Source organism: Silene latifolia, unplaced genomic scaffold (assembly GCF_048544455.1).
Source record: "Silene latifolia isolate original U9 population unplaced genomic scaffold, ASM4854445v1 scaffold_75, whole genome shotgun sequence".
Classification (NCBI taxonomy): Eukaryota; Viridiplantae; Streptophyta; class Magnoliopsida; order Caryophyllales; family Caryophyllaceae; genus Silene; species Silene latifolia.
In genome coordinates this window covers 5,080,736-5,097,051 of record NW_027413661.1, presented here as the reverse complement: position 1 = coordinate 5,097,051, position 16,316 = coordinate 5,080,736, and the positions used below count along the sequence as shown (strand labels likewise).

The 16,316-nt window shown below is 40.3% G+C and overlaps 1 non-coding gene across 1 annotated transcript; it reads right to left on the bottom strand.

The window, feature by feature from the left end:
• Positions 1 to 305: 305 nt before the first annotated feature.
• Positions 306 to 412, bottom strand: LOC141640298 (small nucleolar RNA R71). Its single transcript, XR_012542931.1, has one exon. It is a non-coding gene; the product is annotated as a small nucleolar RNA R71 (small nucleolar RNA).
• Positions 413 to 16,316: the final 15,904 nt, after the last annotated feature.

The window sequence follows — 16,316 nt, the reverse complement described above, 5'->3', positions numbered from 1 at the left end:
AACATCTAACCGGAAATTTTATTGCCAAATCTGCATTTATCCAATTAATCGAAAGAAGCCAATTTGGGGGGATGCCTAGTGAAGACCCTCACTCTCATATGGAAACTTTTTGTGACTATTGTGATGCGATTTCTCAAACTGGTGTACCTCAAGACCAAATTCGATGGGTCTTATTTCCTTTTTCTCTAATTGGCACCGCGAAACAATGGTTGAAAGGCCTTGATAAGGCTACTCTCGGAATTGATTCTTGGAAGAAGTTGGCTCTAGCTTTCTACAAAAAGTTCTATCCACCGGAAAAGACTAACATGCTAAGAGCTCAAATTACGGGCTTTAAGCAAAGAGATGAAGAATCTTTGTATGAAGCTTGGGAGCGATTCAAGGGAATTTGTCGCTCATGTCCTCATCATGGACTTAGCGAGTGGTTCTTGGTACAACAATTTTGGAACGGTCTTTATGAAGACTCAAGAAACATCCTCAACATGGGATCAAATGGAATGTTCACCGAAGTTGATGACAATCAAACTTGGAACAAGATTGAGGAAATGGCGGTCCATAACTCACAATATAGTAGACCTCGAAAGGCTACTAGAGGAGGAAAGCATGAAGTGGACTCCATTACTCAATTGGGTGCTCAACTTAGTGCTCACATTGATACCATCAATTTGAAATTTGAAAAAGCTATGGCTAGACTTAAAGAAGCCTCAAAATCACCAAAGCATCATGTTAATGCCATGACGGCATCTTCATCAATCCCAAGTGGGATATGTGAGAATTGTGGAACTTTGGGACATGACCAAAGTGAATGTAGAGGAACAAATGAACAAGTGAATGCTTTTCAAGCATACAAGAGTGGTACCCCTTATTCCAATTATTACAATGAAAACACCAAATTCCACCCAAATCTCTCATACAAAAGCCAAAATGTTCAAAACCCTCAACCAACATACACCCCACCTCCCATGAGAAACCAAAATCAAAGACCCTTTTACAACCAAAACCAAGGTTACCAAAATCAAACTCCATACAATCAACAAAATGACCAAGGTTTTGATGTTCAAAAAGCGGTCCTCCAAATGCAAAAAAATCAACAAGAGTTTTTCACTCAAATGCAAAAAGATAGTCAATCAAAGGAAATCACCATCAGCAACATCCTAGCTCACACCAAAATGTTGGAAACCCAATTGACTCAACTAGCATCTTCAAGCTCACAAAGACAAAAGGGGCAATTACCACCTCAAAGTAATCCCCCAAGAGATGAAACGGTTAGTGCCATTCACTTGAGAAGTGGTACAAGGTATGAAGCACAAAAAAGCAAGTTGAGGATGAAGTTGTGGAAGCTAGTGACAAAGAAGAAATTGTGCAAAACTCCAAGGATGTAGAACCATCAAAGGAAGAATTTTCAAAGAAAAATGAAGACAAGGTCAAGGAGAAGGAGCCAATTGTGATTAGACTTCCTTTTCCAAGTCGTCAAGCCAAGCCCAAATTTGACGACCAACTTGGAAAATTTATGGAAATTGTGAAGAATTTGGAAGTCTCAATTCCTTTCATGGAATTAATCAATCACGTGCCGGCCTATACAAAATACATGAAATACATCCTTACAAAGAAGAAGTCGATCCGGAAGCTTGAGACTATCGCCTTCACTAAGGTGAGTAGTGCAATCCTTCAAGGAGTTCACCTCCAAAACTTAAAGATCCGAGAAGCTTCTCAATACCGTGTACCATTGGCGACACCACGATTAACAAAGCCTTATGTGATCTAGGGGCTAGTGTGAGTGTTATGCCGTACTCGGTAAGTAAAAGGTTAGGGGTGGGAGAGCTTAAATGCACCAATATCACACTCCAAATGGCCGATAGATCAACGAAGACACCATTAGGAATATGGGAAGATGTTCTCGTAAGAGTTGGGAAATTTTTCATCCCGGTGGACTTTGTCATTGTTGACATGGAAGAAGACTCCAATATTCCAATCATTCTAGGTAGACCTTTCTTGCACACCGTGGGTGCGGTGATTGATGTGAAGCATGGAGAGCTCACTCTAGAAGTAGGAGATGAGAGCATAACTTTCAATCTTGACAAGACCATGAGAGCTCCCCGTTTGCATGAACCATGCTTTATGGTTTATCATTATAGCTGGAAGGATGATAGGAAGAAGTCGGAATTCCAATGGAAGAAGAAAGTTGATGATGCTCCATTTAAAGAGCAAGTGAATTGTAACAAAGAGAGCTTGAAAAGCTCACCAAAGTCAAGCAATGAAGAGGATGGCCTCATTGGCCAAGACAAGAAAGTGGGAGAGTTGTCTCTATCAACTCAAGAGAACTTTAGTGACCATGTAAATGAAGTTTGTGGTCTTTGGGACGATGAGTTTGAAGGGATTTTCAACCCCTATATTGGTAATGCTATCGATCAAGACCAACATGAAGGACAACAAGTGCAAAGATCTATTGAGGATCTTTATCATGACAATGAACAAGCTTTTGACTACTTCTTCAAGGTGTTGAGTAACATCAACAACACCTTGGACATGCCCCCATGACATCTCACTAAGGATGAGAGTTTGGTGGAGTCCTCCCTAAACCACCATTTGTAAATATTTCTAACTCCCTAACTTGCATTTTAATTCTTACATTGCATTTTTGTCATTTTTTGGATTTTTATGCTTTGATCAAGATAATTATCATTTTTGAGAGAAGTGAGGGAGGGACTAATGATTTTATTGATGTCTAGTGCTTTAGCTTAGTGTGGGGATAACAATTGTCTAGGCTATTCATGCCTTTGTAGTGCCCCTACAATGAAGAACACGGGATTTGAAGGATGAAAAATGACACGGGATATGCAAGTGCACGGATGGAACTGAATCCGGGTAGACCAGGGAGAATCCGAGCGTCCTCAAGGGGAATCCGCTCGTCTTTAGGGAATCCGGGCGTCTTTGGCAGAATCCGTCCATCCAATTGAGCTGCAAAATTGAAAATTTGGGGCTGCTGAAGAATCCGAGCGTCCCAGCAGAGAAGACGCTCGTCTTAAAGAATCCGCTCGTCTTTGCAGAAAGACGCTCGTCTTTTTGCCAGTGCAAAATAAGAAAGCTTGCTGTAACAGAATCCGCCCGTCTTCAATAGAATCCGCTCGTCCTGCAACTGAAGAATCCGAGCATCCCAGCTGAAAGACGCCCGTCTTTAGGCAAGAATCCTGAACCCAGATTGAGCAGAATCCGAGCGTCCCGAAGGAAAAACGCTCGTCTTCCCCCTACAGTTCAAAATTTTCGGGTGTTTTTAAATACCCCTCCCACATTCATTCCTTCATTCATACATTCAAAACACTACCAAAAACCCTTAAACCCCAAAACCCTCATCCTCTCCATCACCAAAACAAGATTTCCTCAACCAAATTCAACAAAATCAAATCCAAACTTCCTTACAACAACAATTAATCACTCCTTTTCCAACAATAATCAATCCAAGCACCAAAATCTTCAACCTTTGAGTCGATTTTTGAATTACAAAGGCAAAGCCTTTCATCTTAAAATCGATTTGGGTATTATTGGAAATTGAAGATTTTCAATCTTTTCTTGGTATTATCATCAATGGCAAGAACAAAAGGGTTAACAAAGGCACTTAAGGCAAAGGCACTCTCAACAAGGCAACAATGCCTTCAAGCAAAGAAAGCTTCAATGGCTATGGTGGTTGCTAGTGCAAACTTGGAAGTCCAACAACAACAAAATCCTCCCTTGGAAGCAACAACTTCAACAACTCCGAAAATTGCACAATTATCAAACTATCCGGACGTAATTTTCATTTCTAACTCCCATAGGGATAAATTTGCCAAGTATGCTAAGAAATCCATTCTACCCACCAAATTCATATGTGAAGATGCCTTGAACAAATTGGGTGTCCTTGAACAAACAAAAGCCTTCTTTGAAGCCATGGGGTTGGGAAAATTGTTTGCTACAAGAGAATTGACATACCCCTCCCTTACCTTAGAATTCTTGAGTTCTTTGAAAGTAACTAAGGTAGAGACTAGAGAATACATCAAGTTCCGCCTTGCCAATGTGAATAGGCGCATCACCTTTGATGTCTTGAGTAAAGCATTAGGTCTTAGTGATACACCTCGTTATTATAAGAAGCCCGAAAAATATGACCCCGCTCCTCTTTGGGAGGCGATTTCCGGGAAGAAATTTGAGAACTTTCATGCTTGTCGCGCTCTATTAGTCCACCATCCGGGCATTAGAGTGTGGCACAAGGTCATCGGGAATACTATCATTGCAAGAAAAGACACTAACCACATTACCAAGCTCGATTGTGTTCTACTTGAGTCGGCCTTAAATATTGGAAGGGAATTCACCAAGCCTTACAATGCTCTAAGGCTTTTGGTGGAAAGATGGCTCAATGTTGATTGTGGAAAGCAAGGCACCGCTTTTATCGTAAATGGAGGTCTAGTTACTCTCTTGGCCAAGTACTTTGATCTGAATTTAAACAAGGATAGAAAGTATGTGGGGAAGAAAGGGGGTCATCTCATTGACATGGATGCCATGATTAACAAGTATAAGTGGGTCACGCATAATCCCCTTGACACCAAATATGGGTGGCTCACCAATGATGCTAGATCTTTTACTTTGCCTTCCAAGATATGCCGTTTGAGTGTCCATCGGACCAACTACCTTCTTCCCCTCTCAAAGGAAGCCGAATACATCATCCATCAACAAAGGGGTGAAATTGAAATGCCCTCCTCCTCCATTGTCACACCACCCTATCCATTCAAATATCAAGAGTTCAAACCGGAAGGTGTTGAAGCGGGCAATGACTACATGACTCTACTTATGCAAGAGATGCACAAACAAGCTTATAAGGATCGAGAAGATGCATACTTAGCCCAATATCCACCCCTCATTCATTTAGCTAGGCAAGGACTACTTGATCCTTCATGTCCTTTGCCTAGTTGGGCGGATAGGGAAGTCTTTTTTCCAAGTGCATCTAAGGGTGAGAGACCGGGTGACGATGAGGTTGTCGGTGATGAGGTTGTTGATGATGAGGGCATTGTTGAAGAGGTAAATGAAGAAGAAGAAGATGATGAAGGAAGTGAGAAAGGAAGTGAAGAGGAAAGTGGTGATGAGTCCACTTCTATTGAGGAAGATGATGACAATGATGATATGGTGGAAGACTAGCAAGCTTTGGAGGCTCCTACCCTCTTGAGGTTTGTCTACTTCTTTCTTTGTTTTATTTATTTTATCTTGATCATGGTTGCAGAGTCCTAGCAACATAGAGGACTAACACCTTGGCCCCATTGAGGTGTTCTTATTTTATTGTTCCCAGTTTTAAAAAATCCAAAATGACACAATTAGTTTCATGTATTTTATCTTGTGTGCATGAACTACCCACAACTTTAGGACATTAGAAATAATGTCTATCTCGGTTTGGGGAAGTACATGCATACGCAACGGGAGGTAATCTAAATTACGCTCTCCGTCATAAACAAAAACCCATGCATCATGTAGTGTAGTATAGTATAGCTTGCATTTAGTGTAGAATTCGTGCATCATGTTTGCATAATTTCCCATCATTTTGGCCATTGAGGACAATGCCCATATTAGTGTGGGGATGGAGAATTCTAACTCAACTTTTATTCAAAAACCCAAAAAAATCAAAAATTTTCGAAAAACCATAAAAATTTGAAAAATTGAAAAACCAAAAACAAGTTCATTTCCTTTGTAGTGTAGTCATGTATATATTATTGTATATATTGTATTTGTTCTATCCTTATTCACATTGATCAATTACGCCACATCCGAGACATGAGGATATTGAAGACAGCATGGTATGATCTTTCCAATCTCCTTTTTCCTCTCTATGTTAATGACTATGTGGCTTTATTTTGATTGATGCGGTATAACAATGTGAACCTAGGACTTGCATTTAGATTATATGTCATATTAGTTGGTAGAAGCATATGCATTAGGATGTATATATGTTAGTTGCATCATGGCATGTAGTTTGCATGGTAGAAAAATTTTGTGAAACCGTCTACTTGTGAAGCTTGACAAGTGTATATAGGCCCTAGTAGATGCTTTTTCTTCTTAAGACTTTGCTTGTCAGAATACTTGTAAAACACCCTAGGATGTGTCATGCTAGTATCCCTTGACCCATGGATTAAGGCCTAGTCAAGAGTACCTTGTGGTGCGATAACTCTTTGTCTACCGTTTATTCCAAGGTGACCCTTGAAACCATGCATCCATCATCCATGTTCTACCATATTTTTGTCATCAAAGGGAATGGGCACAAAAAGAAATTATTCAAATTTGAGTTCAAGAAAAGAAAAGAAAAGAAAAAGTTTGCAAATTGCATCAAATGAAAAGAGGAGCAAAAATAGAACTCCTATGCTTCAAATATAAGGCACCCTCGTTACAAATTGGGGTGAATTTGAAAATGTTCAAAAATGCAAAGAAAAGTTGAAAGTTGTCAAGTATTGAATTGCCAAAAATCAAAAGAAATGGCAAGAAAGTGTTCTCAAATGTCAAATGCCACAAGAAATTGGGGGGAAAAACAACAACAAAGCAAACTCCCAAAATGAAACTCAAATATCTATTGATCCCTTTATCCATCGTATCCATTTTTGTGCATGGAAGAGAGGGGACGACCCTTCTTCTTGTCTAGGCAAGAGGGGGAATTCCGCGATCCTCCAGTGTTTCTAACGCCATAGGGAGTCTACTCTTGACAAAAGCATTTAACGATTGATGACAAAGGTACCCTAGCTTGACACAACTTGGAGGTGATTTATTGTTATCCTTCTAGGCTTAGTAGTTTGAAGAAATTGCATCTATGAAGGAGTGTGTACCCTTGAATTGCTTCCCTTGTAGATAATTTCCGCCACTTAGATGAGAAAAGTGGCTATTCTTTTGTAGATGCATCCTTTACTTGATTTTGTGTGCTTAATGTTTGGATGTGTCGCCATTTTGGCAAGAACCACCTTGCCTTGCAAGAAGGCATCCTACCTCATGGTTGTCTTGTTGTGAGTTGAAGGGGCAGAGTGAGACCCGCTAATTCTCTCATATCGGCTATGCTATTAGGTTAGTTTAAATAACGGTCCTAGTCTTTAAAACCTCTTTACTAAGGACGAGCAAAGGTTCGGTTTGGGGATATTTGATGTGACCATAATTTAAGCACATTTAGTCCCCGAATTAGCCTTGTTCCCATGCTTTTTAGTGCATATTTGGGTCATTTATTGTCTTTAGTCCTTTGTTTTGCATATTCTTTGAGGTTTTGTGTCCTTGGTAGGAAAGGAGTGCAAACCTTGCATTTTCATGGCAAAATGAAGCTAAATTGATTGAATTCAATGACCAAGCATCAAAGAGAAGACAAGATTAGAAGGCCTTTGTACATACTATAGTAGATGGGCAATGATGAGAAAAGATCCTTGCATCCCCGAGGAAATCCTCTAGGATTCTATGAAGAAAAAGGAAGAAAAGAAGAAGGAACGAAGCTGTAAGACAATCCGAGCGGATTGTCCACAAGACGCCCGTCCAGCACCCACAATCCGAGCGTCTTCCCCCTGTGGACGCCCGTCCAAAACACCCAGAATCCGCCCGTCTTCCCCTTCTGGACGCCCGTCCAGAATCACCAAAATCCGCCCATCCCGTGCCCTGGACGCCTGGATTCCCTAACAGCCTTTTCGTCTTCTACAAGCTTCAAGGAAGGATGCGCATCTTTTTCTAAGACCGGCGAAAAGGAGACCGGAGTCTCCCTAGAGACCGGCGATTCCTCAAGGACTTAATCGTCATTTAAGCCCTTAGTTAACCCTAATTTATGTACCTAATCCCCACTATAAATACCCCATTAGTCTAATTAGAAGAGCATGTTCTTCTAGGCAATCTTTAGTGTAGTTAATATCAATCAAATCTCTCTTTAATCTTGTAATCAACATTTAATCAAGTTTTAATACAAGTTTCATTTCCTTAATCTCTCTTTTGTTCATCCTTTATTTTGGGTAATTGAAGATTATTTGGGTTATTATTGGGAGATTGACAACCTTCCAATCAAGCATCAAGTACTTCTATTATTCTTTGCTTTATTATTGGAATCATTAGTAGGTATAATTCTCTTAATCCCTTTTTAATTATTGTTAATTATCTTCATTTATTCATCATGTTTCACTTTGTTGGTATGATTGACAACCTTGCTAGCATGTTCAACATGATAATGAGTGAGTAGTTTCCTTAGCTAGGGTTAATGGGTAATTAGAGGAAACCAACATGAGGAATGATTCATGCTTAATTTAATATGTTTTCATAGTTTATTTGCTTGCTTGTTGTGATCTCAACTTATGCACATGTTATATTTGATGAAATGTGAGCCTATGAATCCTAGCATTTTTTACCCATCACCTATCTTTTCAATGAGATTTGTAAGACGTAAACCAACTCGAGTCTCATTAGACCATGCATATAGTTGAGTAGCAAAGATTAAGTCGACTTGTAGGTGTTGTACAATCTAATCGATTCGGCTCTGGGACCCAAACTTTCCTAGGATTGTAATATATAAACCAACTCGATCCATCACAACAATAATTGCTTGCTTATAATTTGAGAATATGTTTGTATGATCAATTCCCATGAATCCCCTATGATCCCATGACACCCTAGTGCCTTTTATCAATTGTTTACATCCCTTTTTAATCATCTTGCTTGTTTACTTTCATTGCTATTTAGTTTAGTGATCTTCTACTTCAAACCCCAAATTGTGACACCCTTAGACACCACTAGTTGCAATAGAAAATCTCATCTCAATTCCCGTCCCTTTGGATCCGACCTTTACTTGCCTCTTTACTAATTTTAGAGTTGTTTGTGAAGTTATAAATTGTGTTTTGGTCTAGGTGATCCTAACGACAAGTACTGAAAACTAAACCCTCAAAAGGGAACACGACCAGACCCCATTTCCAAGGCGATTACAGAACAAGAAGGTCGACCAACAGTTCGGTAAATTTGTTGAAATCTTAAAGAGCCTTCATGTTAATGTGCCTTTTGCCGAATTACTAACCCAGGTACCTTCCTACATGAAATATATGAAAAAGATTTTAACACGTAGGAGGCACATAAATGCCCACGAGACGGTGGCTTTGACTGAAGTAGGCACTGCCCTAATTCAGAATAAGACCCCACCTAAACTGTCTGACTCGGGTAGTTTTTCTATTCCATGCTATATTGGGACCCATCTGATTGATAATGCTTTATGCGATTTGGGAGCTAGTGTAAGTGTCTTACCATTGTCTCTCGCTAAGAGACTCGGTTTGACTAAATTTCATTGTACTAACATGACTGTGCAGATGGCCGACCGTACCTTATCACGGCCCCTAGGTGTCTTAGAGGACATACCTGTGAAGATCGGGAAATTCTTTATTCCCGTTGACTTTGTAGTCTTCGACATCCTCGAAGACTCTTACACTCCTATTATCTTAGGACGACCATTTTTATTTACTGCTCGCGCAGTAATAGATGTCGGGGGGAAGACTCCAACTTTTCAGGTGGGTGATGAGGAGCTGATTTTCTATCAGTCTAAAGTTCGTAGGGATCCTATGCAAGTTCAGCCTTGCAATGCACTACCCTCTATAGTCCCTGGCACGGAACCCCCTACTGATAATGTTGAATCATGTGTTGCAATTATAACACTTCCGCCCCAGATTGGGAGCAATATTGAAGATCATTCTGTCATTTCGGTTGTTTCAGGTACAAATGGATTGGACATTGGAGATTCCGTTGATGATAGTACAAGGAAATTTAAGCTCACGGTCAAAGAAAATGCCAACAATGATACCAAGGATACTGTCCATGATAAGAGAAAACGAGACAAAGAAAAGAAGAAAGTGAAGGTGTATGTGGACGCAAATTATTCATCTTCAATCAGTTCAAGCTCATGGAGATAAAAAAGGATGGTCCGCGATGCTGAAGGGACCTCCTCCAGTCAAAAGCCCTATTTTGGGTTGTTGAAGTGTTTCAGAAGATAAACAAGGAGCTGTCTCGCTGTAAAAACATTTTGTAAATTTGAGTTTGTTAGACACTATAATTGCTTTAGACATTATCGTAGATTAGTTTTAAATAGCGTAAGAACGAATATAAACTGCGTATTATGAATTTGGTATTTTCGGGAATATTTTTTGTATTTTCATATAGGTTTGGAGAAGATATGCTACCATTGGGATGCGTGCCAAAGGAAAAGGCCTTGATCGAATACTTTTTGTACTCGATCGAGCAGATTGCCCAGAAAAAGCCTTCGGTCGAGTGAATCACTGTACTCGATCGAAATGTCCAAACTGAGGGGTTCTCGATCGAGTTGCCCTGTACTCGATCGAGCATAATTGAAGAGCCAAAGTCCTCGATCGAATAACCAAATGTTCTTGATCGAGTAGAATTCAAGGAGAAGAAAGGAGCATTTGATCGAGCAGCTTCAAAGGTCTCGATCGAGCAAATTGACAAGAAAAGCTCTCGATCGAGTTGATTTAAATCACTCGATCGAGCAACATAGGTCGATATGAGTACGAGGGAGTATCTTTTCCTTTACTCTATTTCATTTCTTCATCTTCTCTTTCCCTTGTTTATGCAATAAACCCCCATTATCATCCCCAAATCCTTATTTTTTTTTCCTTTATTTGCCAAATTCATTACCCATAATCATCCTTTAACATCAATTAAATCAATCCCCTCTCTTTGCCCCTTAAATTTTCGACTTGTTTGAAGTTAATTGAAGGTTTAGGGTTTCGCAGAAAATCGGGATTTATATCGATTAATTTGTGCTTTTTGGTTGATTTTAATTGCAATTTTTGTTGGGTATCATCACAAGTAAGTTCTCTCCTCCAATCTTTACTATTTAATTGTGTTTTTGTTCTTCAAAATTGAAATTAGGGTTTCGATTTGAGAATTTAAGGGAAATTCCATTTTGATCGATTATTTTTTTGATTAGAATTTGCTTGTGATTATGATGGATAGTAGCACTGTTTCTGCCTCTAGTTCTACTACTGTTCCGTCCGTCTCTAAGACGGTGGTCCCTGCTGCCATCATCGTCACCACCACTGTCCCTGCCCCTACTACTGTTACTGCTACTACTGTTACCACGGTCCCTACGACCGTCACTGCCACTGTCCTTATCCCGGTGTCGGCACCATCCATCACAGTTACGTCTACTGCTCTCGTACAGATACACGCCATCTGTTCGTTCTCCCGGGCTCGCTGCTGTCGCTGCATCAGGGGGGGGGGGGGGGTGGGTTCTAGAGCTGCTGCCCTTACCGCTACCAGGTTCGCAACCGACACTTCACCAGATTCTCTACCGAGTTTCCACAGGTACGTTTCATTAACCCGCTTCATCGTACTATATTTATGCATTTGATGGTTCGTGACGTTACTTCTATTCGTTTCTTGTGTCGGCCTTCCTTAGAGAAATTGGGGATTTTTAAACTCTTGGTTGAGTTACTAAACGGGACTGGGATGACGGGTTTGACCACAATGAGAGAGCTAACATATCAGCAAGTGACCTTAAAATTCTTTAGCTCTTTCACTTTTTCACCCGCTGCGTACTCGACTGACCCAGAGAGAACGTGCATCTCTTTTCGCCTGTTTAACCAGACCTTCACTTGGACCTTAGCTGAGTTTGGGAGGAGGTTGGGTTTGACTAGTGACAGCCCTCGGGAGGTTCCTAGGAAGCTCCTAGCTCTACTTTGACCTACTCTTGCACAGACTCCCTTTCACCAGAGGAAGGTGGCTTACGTCCATCTTCCCCCAGCCCGTTACTTCCTCTGTCTCCTATGAGAGACGATCTTTGGACGCTACGAGCCTAACAACGTTAACAACGTTGAGCTGTCGATTTTAGCGGGTTACCTAAACATTGACTGCGGTGACCCTTTTGTTCTTAACATTTCTTACTTGACGGCTCAACATTTTAATGTTGTCGAGCAGAAGGTGAAAGGCCCGATTTCCTGTGGTGGGTTAGCAACCCACATTTCCCGTAGCCTTTTCACCGATTTTCCCAGCGGCCTTGCACATGTAGATAGGGATATAGTTATACATATTTAGGCCATGTTGGTCATGTTTTGGTTAGCAAAGGACCAACAGATATGGAAGATATGTGGTTCCTTGTCCGTGACCCTACCTTCACCTGACCTACCCTGTCTTTCACCCTTGACTTCTGTAACGAGTAGGTTACCTCCACCTTCACCTCCACCTTCTTACCTCCTTTCACTTGCTCCTACCGCTTCCACTAAGATGCGGAAGAGACTCGAGACCGGAGAGGGGTCCACACCGACACAGGCTGGGCAGACGTCCACGCCCACGCCTACCCCGACCCCTATCCCTACTCTTTCTGTTACCCAGCCGATTCTGCCGGCTAATTTTATTACTCCAACTCCCTTTGTGGCGCCTGAGGTCATGGACCAAGGGCGTCGTGACGCTTTACTTCTTGAGATGTGTAGTAGAGTGGCTCGTATGGAGCGGGATTAGGCACTTGCCTTGTTCCCTATATACGAGTACCACATGATGAGAGGGCGTCCTGTTCCTGACGGCTGGCCACACCCTTCTTTCTACCGGTACCCGGCGGAGGGGTATCCACAACCAGAGAGTGAGGAGGACACAACTGAGGGAGAGGAGAGGGTTAGAGCTGACCAAAGGAGGAGACGGGAGGAGGAGCGTGACCCCACCTTTACGGTGGTTGACGAGGAGGATGAAGACGAGTAGCTGCTGGTCTACTCACTTCCCTAGTTTTCTAGCTGGTTTGGGGAAGTTCGTATATTTTGTAAGTATTTTCTGCTTTTATTTTTTTTCATCTCCTTTATTTCATTTATTTATTGGTTGTAATTTTTACGTTCCCCGTTTATATTGCTGGTGTATGCTGGAGGACAACGAGGGCGTTGCCCGTTTTGGTTTGGGGATGGTATTGCATCCTTTGAGTATGCATTTGCATTTGTTTTGCATTCACGTTTATTGCATTTCTGCTTGCATTGTATTTTAATTTCAAAAAAAAAAAAATGAAAAATCCACAAAAATCAAAATAATTCGAAAATAAAAAAAATGTTTCACGTTTATTTTTGCACTTAGGTCGAGTTGGAACTGTAGATTTCAGTGATGATATTGCACTATAATTTGTCATTTCACTTAAGCCTTGCAACAAACTGTCATTTTATTAGCTTTGTCACTTGCATAATCTACGAGTTAATGTTAATAATACAGCTGAACAAATAGACTTGACCTGATAAAATAGGCAAACTACTTAAAATTTCTAAGTTTTAGAGCCGTATAACTGGTGTCATTTATGACTAGCTCATGTAGGAATTGAGAGTAGTTTACTCCTTGCATAGCATGTTCACAAATTTACACATATATGAAATTCAATTTCTTTTTGCCTACATACATTCGGGTTTGTGGTTGGTGTCACATGCAGGGAGGTGGTTACAATTTTTCTTTCTTTTATTTTTACCCATTTAGCTCCACATTAGCCAAATTTGCCTTTTTGACCCTTAACTACATCCAAATTTAGCCCGTCTATCAAGCTAGTTTAGTGTGTTTTCCGGTATATATTTTATTGTATCGAGTTTGGTTTGTGTTTCATTGTTTTGGAGTTGGTAGAAAAAGAAAGAGGATATGTTGGAGGAAAAGGAAGTTGGTTAAAAAAAGAGAATTGAAAAATGAAAAAGAAAAGAAAGAACTTGGACATGAAAATGAGAAAAGAAAAAAAAACCATGTGAAAAAGAAAGAAAGAAAAAAAGATGTTATTTGATGAGACGGTTTCACTCCTATGCTTTATTTATATCATATGAGGAGTTTTTGTTTGGTTAGTGAGTTGCGTGCCAAATTGAAGGGCACTTGTGCTTAATTTTGTTGGGTTAAGAATCAGATGTTGATTAGTATGGTTTCGTTAGGTAGCTAGCTTAACTATTGCCTCACAATCCCATAAATGTTTGCCTTTTCTCTTCCCATCGCCTCACTTTACCATAACTTTTGTAAGCCCTCGGCTGTGACGGACCTTGTTGGTTGGAATGTATGTTCGGTAGTTAAAATTGTCTATCATATTAGCTGCATGCATGTCTATATGGGTCGTAGTTTATGTGAGTGATTATTTCTCTTCTTCTCATACATTTATTTACTTGCCCTTTGCTTCATGAGAGAAGAGTGACCCGTGAGAGTCCATTTTTAAAGGTTTTGCAAGGTTGACAGTTCAGCTTATTTATAAACATCATACAACTCGTTTGCATTTGATTGGTTTGGCTATAAGTGTTAGTTTCATTTGCATTAAACTAGTTTAAGTGGATAACTTATAGCTCGCTCTGAGTTTTGGTTTCCGTTCTATTAGTTTGCATTTAGTTTACTCGAGGACGAGTAAAGGTTCGGTTTGGGGAGATTTGATACTTGCATTTTATATAGTCCTTTCAGGTCTTTTTATACACGCATTTCCATGTCATTTTCATAGTTTTGTATTGCAAAATGCCCCGAATAGCCTACTTTGGTTCGGTTTGCCTTAATTGCAGGAACGGACCCAAAAGTAGTGGAACCATACACTTTTTAGTCCTTTTAGCATGCATTTATGGAGATGGAAGGTTCTGAGAAGAATGACTATGCCTCGAGAAGCGTGAAGGAGTCTCGAAAGCTAACCAAGGAAGAACACGAGCTGTTTCAGTAGCCGAGTACTCGATCGAAGACTTTTTCTGGTCTCTCTGTTCGATCGAGTGGTTTTGGTGGTCACAAGTGGTCGATCGAGTCCCTGCTGAACTCTATCGAAATGAGGCATTTTGAGTTTACTCGATCGAAGACCCTACTTGTTCGATCGAGAGTTCTGGCTGAGGATTTACTCGATCAAGGAGATTGAAGTCACTCGATCGAGTACTTTGCTGTTTACACGGGATTTTATCTCGTATTAGACTTAAGTAGTTTATTAGTTTTGGTTAATAAATATCTTCCCTATATAAGGTGAAGACGTAATTAGGTTAGATTTATCTCTTAACCTCTTAACACTTCTTAATCTGATACTTTTGCTCTTAATTACTGCTAAGACGATTTCTCTCCTTATTACGTTGCTCTTTCTCTTTTGCCGGATCTCGAACTTTGTAATCATTCTTTTTCCCTTATTCAATTTAATCCTGTTTTGCATCCTGTAATCCTTGTTCTTAATCACTGTTTTTAATTAATTGTTGTTGTTAATTTATGCAATTTCATTCTCTTAATGTTTATATCATGTCTCTTGCTATTTCATATATCATTGTTATTAGTTTCATCAAAAGTATGAGTAGCTAATTCTCTTTATGTTAGGATTAGGGGAGCCATGGTAGTGAATAAATGATGTTGTAAATAGATTAGTTGGTATGATTGTGAGAATTGTTTTATAACAATATAATTATAATCGTTTAGTTGAGTGCACGCTTCTAAATCAGTTAATTTGGTTAATTTCAGACCTAGATCGAGAGATTGGAATGAACATACCTGTTATGAACAGTAGACTACACTAATGAGGGCGAGAGCTAAGTTAGTTGTATTTTAGGGCAGAAAGTGGACCTAGAGGACCTTTCCTTTACCCTTCTCACATTAGACCGACTGAGCTATTTATGACTGAATTGGCTAATTACCATGGTGAACCGACATCCTAGCATTCTTCTCTTTATTTGATCACAACTTAATTCTATTTATTCTTATTGTTCTTTATCTCTTGCCTTAATCTTATTTAGTTAATCAGAAATTAAATTCAAAACAACCAATTGTTACCGTGACAGACTTATATAGCAGGTAGATATAATAGCCTCCCCGTGGAGTACGGAACCCCACTTACCTCTACTATATTTATTAGTTGAGCCAGTTTGTTTATTTTTGATAGGGTTGCGATAGCCGTATCAACTGGACCCCTCGAAAGGAAATTCAACTTCTAGGTCGTCGATATCGAGGCCTCTTGCAACATGCTCCTCGGACGTCCCTGGATCCATGAAACAAAAGCCATCACATCAATCCTGCACCATAAAATCAAGGCCTCCCTTGACGAGAACGCAATCACCATACCTGCGCCCCCTATAAGTGCTGTCATAGAGAAAGGGATAGCCTCTTAAGTAACAGAAGAGGCCGACAATAAAATGTGGGGCTTTCAAGCTGTGAACGTCCTAACCCAAGAAGCAACACCTTTCGAATTTGACCTCATTCTGAAGCCTTGTGGTCGACAACATGATGATGCGCCAAGGATACTTCCCCAGCATGCTCATTAACCGTCTCAAAAGCGCCTTACCTCTAATGAAAGAAGTCAAGGTTCACAATGTTCCTTTCGGGTTAGGCTACGAGGCAACCGACCAAGACATCCAAGAGATGAAGCTGCTGGT